The sequence below is a fragment of the Myotis nattereri genome, assembly GCF_964212035.1.
Source record: "Myotis nattereri genome assembly, chromosome: 2".
NCBI classification, from domain to species: Eukaryota; Metazoa; Chordata; class Mammalia; order Chiroptera; family Vespertilionidae; genus Myotis; species Myotis nattereri.
The window spans coordinates 19925513-19934582 of NC_138076.1; the positions used below are offsets into that span (position 1 = coordinate 19925513).

General features: G+C 45.5%; 1 pseudogene across 1 annotated transcript; it reads right to left on the bottom strand.

The window, feature by feature from the left end:
* Positions 1-7374: 7374 nt before the first annotated feature.
* Positions 7375-8811, bottom strand: LOC308514679 (F-box only protein 31-like; annotated as a pseudogene). Its single transcript has one exon. The product of its transcript is annotated as an F-box only protein 31-like (transcript).
* Between the last annotated feature and the right edge of the window lie 259 nt (positions 8812-9070).

Sequence of the window (9070 nt, forward strand, 5' to 3'; positions counted from 1 at the left end):
AACCATGCACAACAATACATGCCTATTGAATTAAAGATAAATTTGATAGTTAAGAAAGTCAAAACTATAAAACATATGAGAAGAAACAATAAAAGGATATATCAGCTCTGGCTGTGAATAACTTCTTTCTCAAAATTAATAAAAAGCCCAAACATAAAGAAAAAAGTTGATAAATCCAACTACATTAAAAAGAAGAACTTCTGTTCATCAAAAGACACCATAGACAAACCATAAATGGAGAAAAGATATTTGCAACAAATGTAACTGACAAAGATTTATTATCCTGAACATATAAAGACTTTCTATGAACCATTATGCAAAAACAAAACAAACAAAAAACCCCCTAAATTTAAAAATGGGCAAAGAACATGAATATAAATTTCAGAGAAAAGGGAACCTATAACCCATAAACACATGAAAAGATGCTCAGCCTGTTTAGTATTCAGTGAAATGCAAATTGAAATCACAATGAAACTTTATTTCGTATCTACCAGATTGGCAAAAGTTAAAAAAAAAAAAAATCTCTCGCTACCATTTGTGAGAATGTGGAGAAACAGGATAGGATCTCTCACCCACTTCTGCTGGAGTACCAATTGGTTCAAAACAGTGAAACAACTATCTAATAAATTAAAAAAAAACTATATTGTTTTACTTTATTAATAGAAATAAAGAGATGAAAGGGAAGGTGTCAGTTCCTTGGAATTATCATTAGATGTGTTTAGAAGTCAAACAGTACTCAGAAGAAAGAGGAAGATTGGGGTTCATTCATTCTTTGTTGGGAGAACTCTCAATGGCCTTTTTGAATCTTGGCATTTTTGCATGGGTCAATTTGTTTCTCAGGAAAACAGGTGAAATTTCACCACTCTTAGAAATTTTTGGTGCTAAAGCCAAACAAAGCACTAGCTTTACTATTCCTAATTAGAAGTTTATTCCAAAAATAAATTTACTTATTCTCCCTAAGCCTTAATTTTCTCATCTATGTAATAGGGATACTAACCATGCCTCCTTTCTAGAGGTTTAGTTGGAATAAAATGAAATGATGTTTGTAGAGCATTTAACACAATGCCCACTGCATTGTAAAAAACTCAATAAATGTTTGTTGCTATTATTATTTTTGTTGTTATTACCATGAAAGATGGTATTAGAAACTTGGTGAGTAGACTAATAATATCAGACTATCATATTCAAATCTCTCTATATAAAAGCCTAAGTGACCATTACGACTGAGAGACTAGAATGACTGGTCGACCAGTCGCTATGATGTGCACTGACCACCAGGTGGCAGACACTCAGCTCAGGAGCTGCCCCCTGGTGGTCAGTAGGCTCCCACAGCCACTCTCCTGGGGTCCCTACTTCTGGCCAACTGGCTCTCGAGGGACCCCACCCGTGCATGAATTTGTGCACCAGGCCTCTAGTTATACAATAAAAATAAATAAGAAAGCCAAGATGAAAGCCAACCAGATTGATGCTGGGTACAGTGCAGCCGTGGGCAAACTACGGCCTGCGGGCCGAATCCGGCCCATTTGAAATGAATAAAACTAAAACAAAAAAGACCATACCCTTTTATGTAATGATGTTTACTTTGAATTTATATTAGTACACACAAACACTCCATCCATGCTTTTGTTCCGGCCCTCCGGTCCAGTTTAAGAACCCATTGTGGCCCTTGAGTCAAAAAGTTTGCCCACCCCTGGTATAGTGGGTATATGAGGAAGATAGACATGAGCTGTAAGAAGAGGGGGACTGAGGAACACTTTCATCCAGAGTTCTAGAATTTACTTCAGCCTGTACCAAGTTCTCAGAAATCAGAGAAAAGGACTACCAAGGAGAACACAGCCTGCAACATATTATGAGTGAAAGCTGAAATTTTCTCCAGGCCTCACTCTCATTTCAAGACTGCCGTGGAGCTAGGACTCAAGTCCAGGTTTCTTAACTGTGGAGTTCATTACTAAAATAAAAATGACACAGAAAGTGGAGACTTAAGTACAAAGGGCAAATTCTGGTCTTTGTAATACTGCCAGAAAGACTCCTGAAATAGGAAAACTGACAGATGTGAAAAGAGCAAAATAGTCTTATAGTTTTTCCTCTCCTACCTTCATATCTTGTAATATTTCCCGAATATAAGATCAGTTGAGAGTTGTCAGATGAAATGTTACAAATCTAGTTGATACCATAAGAAGGAAAGAGTAAATACTCTTTAATCCTCAAAATAGCCTTGTGAATTAATATTGTTATTAATGATAATGTCCTCATTATTCCTTAATTTAAGACCCCATCATTACCAGTAGTTTCCACAGGCCCATATGTTGTGCTTGCATACTCCCCATTGGTGTTCCCATTCAGTTCCTTGATGGTCATTATGCATTAGGAGAAGGAGAAAAATCTCACTGAACTCACTACCAGTATTAAAATCACTTTCCCTCTTATTCTTGTAATTTACTGTTTTTATTATTATGGAAATCATATCTTCTAAAAACTAGAAAATTCTTTCTTTTTTTAAAAAAAAATATATTTTATTGATTTTTACAGAGAGGAAGGGAGAGGGATAGAGAGTTAGAAACATCGATGAGAGAGAAACATCGACCAGCTGCCTCCTGCACACTCCCCACCGGGGATGTGCCCACAACCAAGGTACATGCCCTTGACCGGAATCGAACCTGGGACCTTTCAGTCTGCAGGCCGACGCTCCATCCACTGAGCCAAACCAGTTTGGCAAAAATTCTTTCTTAAAAACAGTTTGTATTGCCCAGCCAGAATGGCTCAGTTTGTTGAGCATTGTCCTGTGCACTAAAAGTCTGCCAGTTCAATTCCTGGTCAGAGCACAGAGCACATACCTAGGTTGTAGGTTTGAGCCCAACAGTCGAGGTACATATGGGAGGCAATCAATCAATATTTCCCTCTCCCTCTCCCTCTCCCTCTCCCTCTCCCTCTCCCTCTCCCTCCCCCTCCCCCTCCCCCTCTCCCTCCCCCTCCCCCTTTCCCTCTCCCTCTCCCTCCCCCTCCCCCTCTCCCTCCCCCTCCCCCTCTCCCTCTCCCTCTCCCTCCCCCTCCCCCTCCCCCTCCCCCTCCCCCTCCCCCTCCCCCTCTCCCTCTCTCTCTCCCTCTCCCTCTCCCTCTCCCTCTCCCTCTCCCTCTCCCCCTTTCTTTAAGCATGCCCTCAGGTGAGGATTAAAAAAGAAAAGAAAAAAACAAGTTTGTATTTAGAGATGTCAATTTGTATTTGGAACTTGATGGTGAGCTACATTTGAGTTAGGAAGTGAGAAGAGATGAACATAAGACTGACTAGTGTCCTGAAACACAGAAGTAATCATTTTGTGACTATGAAGTCTTGATCTCCAGACAAATCATTGTACTCTACCTATGGTATGAGAGCTTTACAGACAATAACTGTAGGAAGACTGTAGGTACTACATTTCTTTACATTGTCTTTCTTAGAAGGCTGCCTCAAAACCTTAAGACATGTTTAGGCTTTCCTTTGGGCTGTTCATATTACTGAATTCCTAACGTGTGAGAGAAAGAAAGCTTTAGAATCATAGAATGAAAATTGGGGAATATTGTTTAAATGAAAGAAAAGCTCTTCAATGTGTTTTTTGGTAGCTTATGCATCACTTTTTAAAATGCGCTTTTGTGTCTGTTTTGTGTGTCTTAATGCTATCCAAGAAGTCATGATAAGCCATGCTTATACTAAACATTTCTAGGAACTGACCTAGAGTGGATCCTCAACTTATGCCACCTGTGCATGATTAAGATTTCAAACTATTTAACTACTAGAAGCCTGGTGCATGGATTCATGCACCAGTGGAGTCCGTTGACATGGCCTGCAGGGATTGGGCCACCTGCCACTCTTGCCTGCCACTCCTGCTCATCCTGGCCCCTCTGCACATGCCATGGGCTCATGCCCACTTAGTCCGGATTGGGAGAGGCTCACACCGCCGCAGCAGTGCTCACCCGCATGAGCCCTATGTCTGGTGCCCGTCGATCAGCTGAGCATCACTCCCGCTATAGGAGCACACTGACCATCAAGGGGCAGCTTCTGTGTTGAACGTCTACCCCCTGATGGTCAGTGCACGTCATAGCGATGAGTCAACCAGTCATTTGGTCATTCAGTCACTTAGGCTTTTATATATATAAACTAGGGGTCCAGTGCACAAATTCGTGCACCTTGAATGGAACTGTGGGCCACAAGGCTGCAGTGGGCATAGGGGTGGGTCTCGGCCCATCCTCTGTGCCCCTTCCCGGCCCCTCCTGCCACGGCCCACTGTCCCCTGTCTGCCGGCAGCCCTGCTCCTGCCGCTGCCGCTCCCACACGCTGATGGCTGGCCCCATTCACACCTACGGATAGCTGGCACAATCAGTGGGTGCGAGCAGCGGCTGCTGCCCCGATTGCCCCTCAGGAGCAGGGGGAGGTGGAGAAACCCTCAGAGGTGATCGGGGCCAGCAGCCACTGCTCACATCCACTGACTGTGCTGAGCGATTGGGGTTGGCACTGGGCACTGGCAGTGGGTGTGAGCAGCGGCTCCGGTGCCAGCAGCAGGTGTGAGCGGGGCTGGTGCTGGCAGCAGGTGCGAGTGCCGGGTGGGACTGCAGCGCGCAGGAGCAAAGAATTTTCAGTAATACCAGGGGCTTGCCCTGATGACAGCAACTGTCACCCACGCTAACCTGCTCCACCATCCCATCGCGGCCGATGCCCACCATGTTCCACACACACCACCTGGTCATCAGCACGCATCATAGTGACTGGTTGTTCAGTAGTTCTGCCGTTTGGTCTATTTGCATATTAGCCTTTTATTATATAGGACTAGAGGCCTGGTGCACAAAAATTTGTGCACTTGGGGGGGGTCCCTCAGGGGCCTGCGGGCTGGGGGCAGCCCCTGCGTTGAGTGTCTGCCCCCTGGTGGTCAGTGTGCAACATAACAACTGGTCGTTCTGTCACAAGGGTTGCATAGGCTTTTATATATATAGACTAGAGGCCCAGTGCATGGATTTGTGCACCAGTGGGGTCCCTTGGCCTGGCCTGTGGGGATCGGGCTGAAACTTGCTCTCTGACATCCCCTGAGGGGTCCCAGATTGTGAGAGGGCCCAGGCCAGGCCGAGGGACCCCAATGGTGCACCAATCCATGCACCGGGTCTCTATTATGCATATAAGATCTTTGGTTAATCTCTTCCCTCCCTCCTCCCTCCCCTTTTCCCTCTGAGATTTGTCAGTCTGTCCCATGTTTCCATGCCTGTAGTTTCTGCTTCTGCATTGAGCATCTGCCCCTTGGTGGTCAGTGCACATCATAGCTACCAGCCAATCAGCCAGTTGGCTGGTTGGTTAGGCTTTTATTATGGATAATATCATCAATACACTGGACAAGCACGATAGTCTATGAAATAGTGAGACAATCAAAGTCCCTGTGAACAAAATTATGGCAAAAGTTTGGATAGTTGATGTGGTCCTGAAGCAAGAGAGTGAAACTATATTCCTGACCAAAAAGTGAAAGTAAACTACTTCGGTGATTTTTGCTTCACGCTTTAGAAAATACAGCATTTCCAGATCCATGCTGCATACCAGGTGCTTCAGTATATGTTGATTTGTTCCAGTAAAGAGACCACATCTGGAACAGCAGATTAATTTTATAATTAAGTTTATGATAATTTACTGCCCTTCTTCAAGTCCCATCTGCCTTTTGCAAAAGTCACACAGAGAGTTAAATGGGAATGCTGAGCATCATCACCCCTGACGCTTTTAAGTTCCTGATAGTGGCACAAATATCTGAAGCTTCCCAGGGAGATGGTATTGGTTCTGGTTTACTATTTTGAAAGGGAGATGGGGCTCTATGGGCCTCCTTTAAGTGCTTCCTACATACTAGTCACATCATAGGTCAGGGAACCAATGTAGGTGCTTTGCCAGTTGCTGAGCATACCTATTTCAACTACATATTTTTTTAGAGGAAATAGCCATAGGGTAAATTATCAGATGAACTGAACTTACTATGAAATGGACTGGGGCCAACATTTATTATCAAACCCACATAAGCTCTGGTAGATCTCAGGATATTTTAAGATGATAAAAAGGAGCTCAGAGCCAGACTCCAACATTTCCTGAAAGGTCCGCATGTTTCTTTTACTCTTGGGCAAGTCATTTTAGAAAGTGGTGGCAGGTCTCTTTGAGGAAGACCAGGCAGATTATTTACAGAACATAAATGCCACAATATGGCATGAGCCTTCCTCAATGGTACAGAGTCCTTCCTTTATTCCTGGGCCTCTTTGAAGTGATCGGCTCTGGAATTAGATGAGACCCCAATTCAGGCCTCTAGTTGCCTGCTCTAGAGATTTTCTCCAGTTATAGATCAATCAGGTTTCTCTAAGGAGTGTGGGCTACTAATTTTGGCTCTAGAGACCTCATTAGCAGTTATCCACTGTCAAAAATATTTGTGTCAAACCCTTGGGGATACTTTATCCCCAAACCTAGGTCTATATATATGTAGAATTATTATGAGAAATTGTCTCATGTGATTATGAAGGTCAAGAAGTCCCATGACCTGCTCTCTGCAAGCTAAATTTCTAACAGGCAGGCAGAAAGGAACAAATCCTCCATTCCACTGCCTTTTATTCTATTCAGACCCTCAGTGGATTGGACAATGGAGACCCACATTGGGCAGGACAATCTACTTTATTGAGTCCATTGATTCAAATGCTAATCTCATCTGGAAACACCCTCAAAGACACACTCAGAAATCATGTTTAATGTGGGTACCTCAAGACCCAGTTAAATTGGCACACAAAATTAACCATCACATCACCTGTGATAAGTCCATTCTATCTCCTTCTTCTATCATATCCAGGATTTTTTTTTTTTTACAGAATCTAATTTTTATTTAAAGCATGAATTTTATCATTGGTAACACATAATGGTTTTCTTTGAAATGAGGCTCACTTTAATCATTTAGAGAAAACATCTGCAAGTCAACAATAGCTTAAGTAAAAATGGTGTTTCATTAAAAAAAAAAAGCAGTCCCACTTGTAACTCAATCAATGAATTAATTGCAGGAGTGCTTTTCCTCTTTTTGTGTGTGATTAATCACTATGCTTTCATTATGTTTAATTTGTAACAATGAAATTGGGGGCCACCACAACATGAGGAACTGTAGTAAATGGTCCCAGCTTTAGGAAGGTTGAAACCACTCGTCTAAGGTTTATTTCTACCTCAGTTTCTGGTTCCTACCCAGCCTGGCCCTGGTCTGGGCTTGGGCAGGAGGCAACCAACTGATGTGTTTCTCTCACATCAGTATTTCTATCTTTCCCTCTCCCACTCTTTCTAAACATCAATGGGAAAATATCCTCGGGTGAGGATTAAAAAAACAAACAAAGGTGGGTAACCTGGCCAGAAGGTCAAATCTGCAAGCTGCTCCTCCCAGGGGGTCCGGAATGAATGTCCTTGAGCATCTCCAGGAAGGCCTGCGGGGATGGTGCCTCCACATTCTGGAAGGTGTTCTGGACTCTGCCGAACAGGACGAAGTATTTCAGCTCCAGCCAGATGAACCCGAAGTGGTTCTCATCGAACAGGATGAAGACTCCGGGGAAGCTCCCGGGGTAGGCGAAGCCATGTAAGGTAACAGTAACAGTGTCCACGCCATAGAAACACATCCTGCAGGTTCGGGGGTAGTTCTGGTCTCTTGTGCGCGTGCCCACAGGCAGAACAAACGGGACAGGCTGCTCCTCCGAAGCTGCAGCCCCGGACTCCCCGACGCTGGGCTGGGCAGGGCTCTGCCAGGCATGGCCCTCGCTTTCCTCAGTCCCGTCTTCTTGCTGCTGCAGCTGCTCCAGGATCACCTGCTCGTCAATCTCCTGGATCACGCGGTAGAGCTCGTAGAAGTTGTGGAAGAACTCGCCATCTGGCAGCTGGATGCGGCGCATGAGGTGCATCTCTAACATCGCGATGGAGTCTCCCGTGATCTTCGTGACCCTGGCATACTTTCCATGGAAGCTGAGCATGGCAATCTTTAGGCCGAAGGCATCGTAGTTGCCTTGGAAGAGGCCTGGCCTGATGAGGTCTTCGGGGAGGCGCGGCGGGAGGTAGAGGCGGCGGTAGGCCAGGCAGTCATACTGATACCTGTCCTCCCCCGCGTCAGCACCAGCGCCCGTTCTTCCCTAAGTCTGGCTGTTAAATCCTTTCGGTGGTCTGTCTTGTTGCACTGGAGGGTGAGCCTGTCCCTCTGAATCTGCACGTGGCGGTTGTGGGGCCTGATGTGGCGGCCTTCCGTGCACTCCACCGTGGTGATTTCCTCTCCGTCAGGCGAATTCTGAACGAGGGCTCGAATTGCAGTGGGCCATCCACATGGGTGTTAAGGGAAGGCCCGTACGTCCAACCAGTAATGCATAAGCCGTCCACCACGACGTTCAGCAGTGTTCTATAGTCCTCAGTATCTAGCTGCCACAATCCCAAAATGTGTCTGTACGGGTGGAGCAGCTTCGCATAGACTTCACGATAAGACATACCTATCGTCTCCAGGTTCTGCAAGTTTTCAGGAACGCCATACTCCTCCCGGCAGCGCTGTCTCCAGATGCTGTCGGTGTGCAGGATGCGGTGGAATTGGGTGCAGGCCTGGGCCAGGCTGGGCAGACCAGTGCCAGGGAGCAAGGCGAAGATCTCCACCAGCAGCTCAGGAGGCAGGTCTTGCAGCGAGCAGTACGGGGGCGGCATGGGACTCGCGATTCCTCCACTCTCAGCACAGCACCACGCTGCCGACTCCGCCTCCACGTGCTTTTCTGACGACACCGACATCCCCGCGAAGAGCCCACGCAGCAGAGACCAGCGCACTCCTTCATGCCTCGCTGAGTAACAGCCACCACAGTGTGAGCTGCTTTGCCTCAACCAGGCTTTAAACTGGCTGGTCCCACCCCATAATCCAGCCACGCCTCCTCAGAGAGGAGCCAATTGTAGGACTTTATTTATTTATTTATTTATTTTCTATTATAATCACCAGTTTATTCTGTTCATCAGATTATTTATTCACTTGATTTTTAGATTCATTTGTTGATAGATGTGTATTCGTTGTTCATAATTTGTATCTTTACCTTTTTCTTC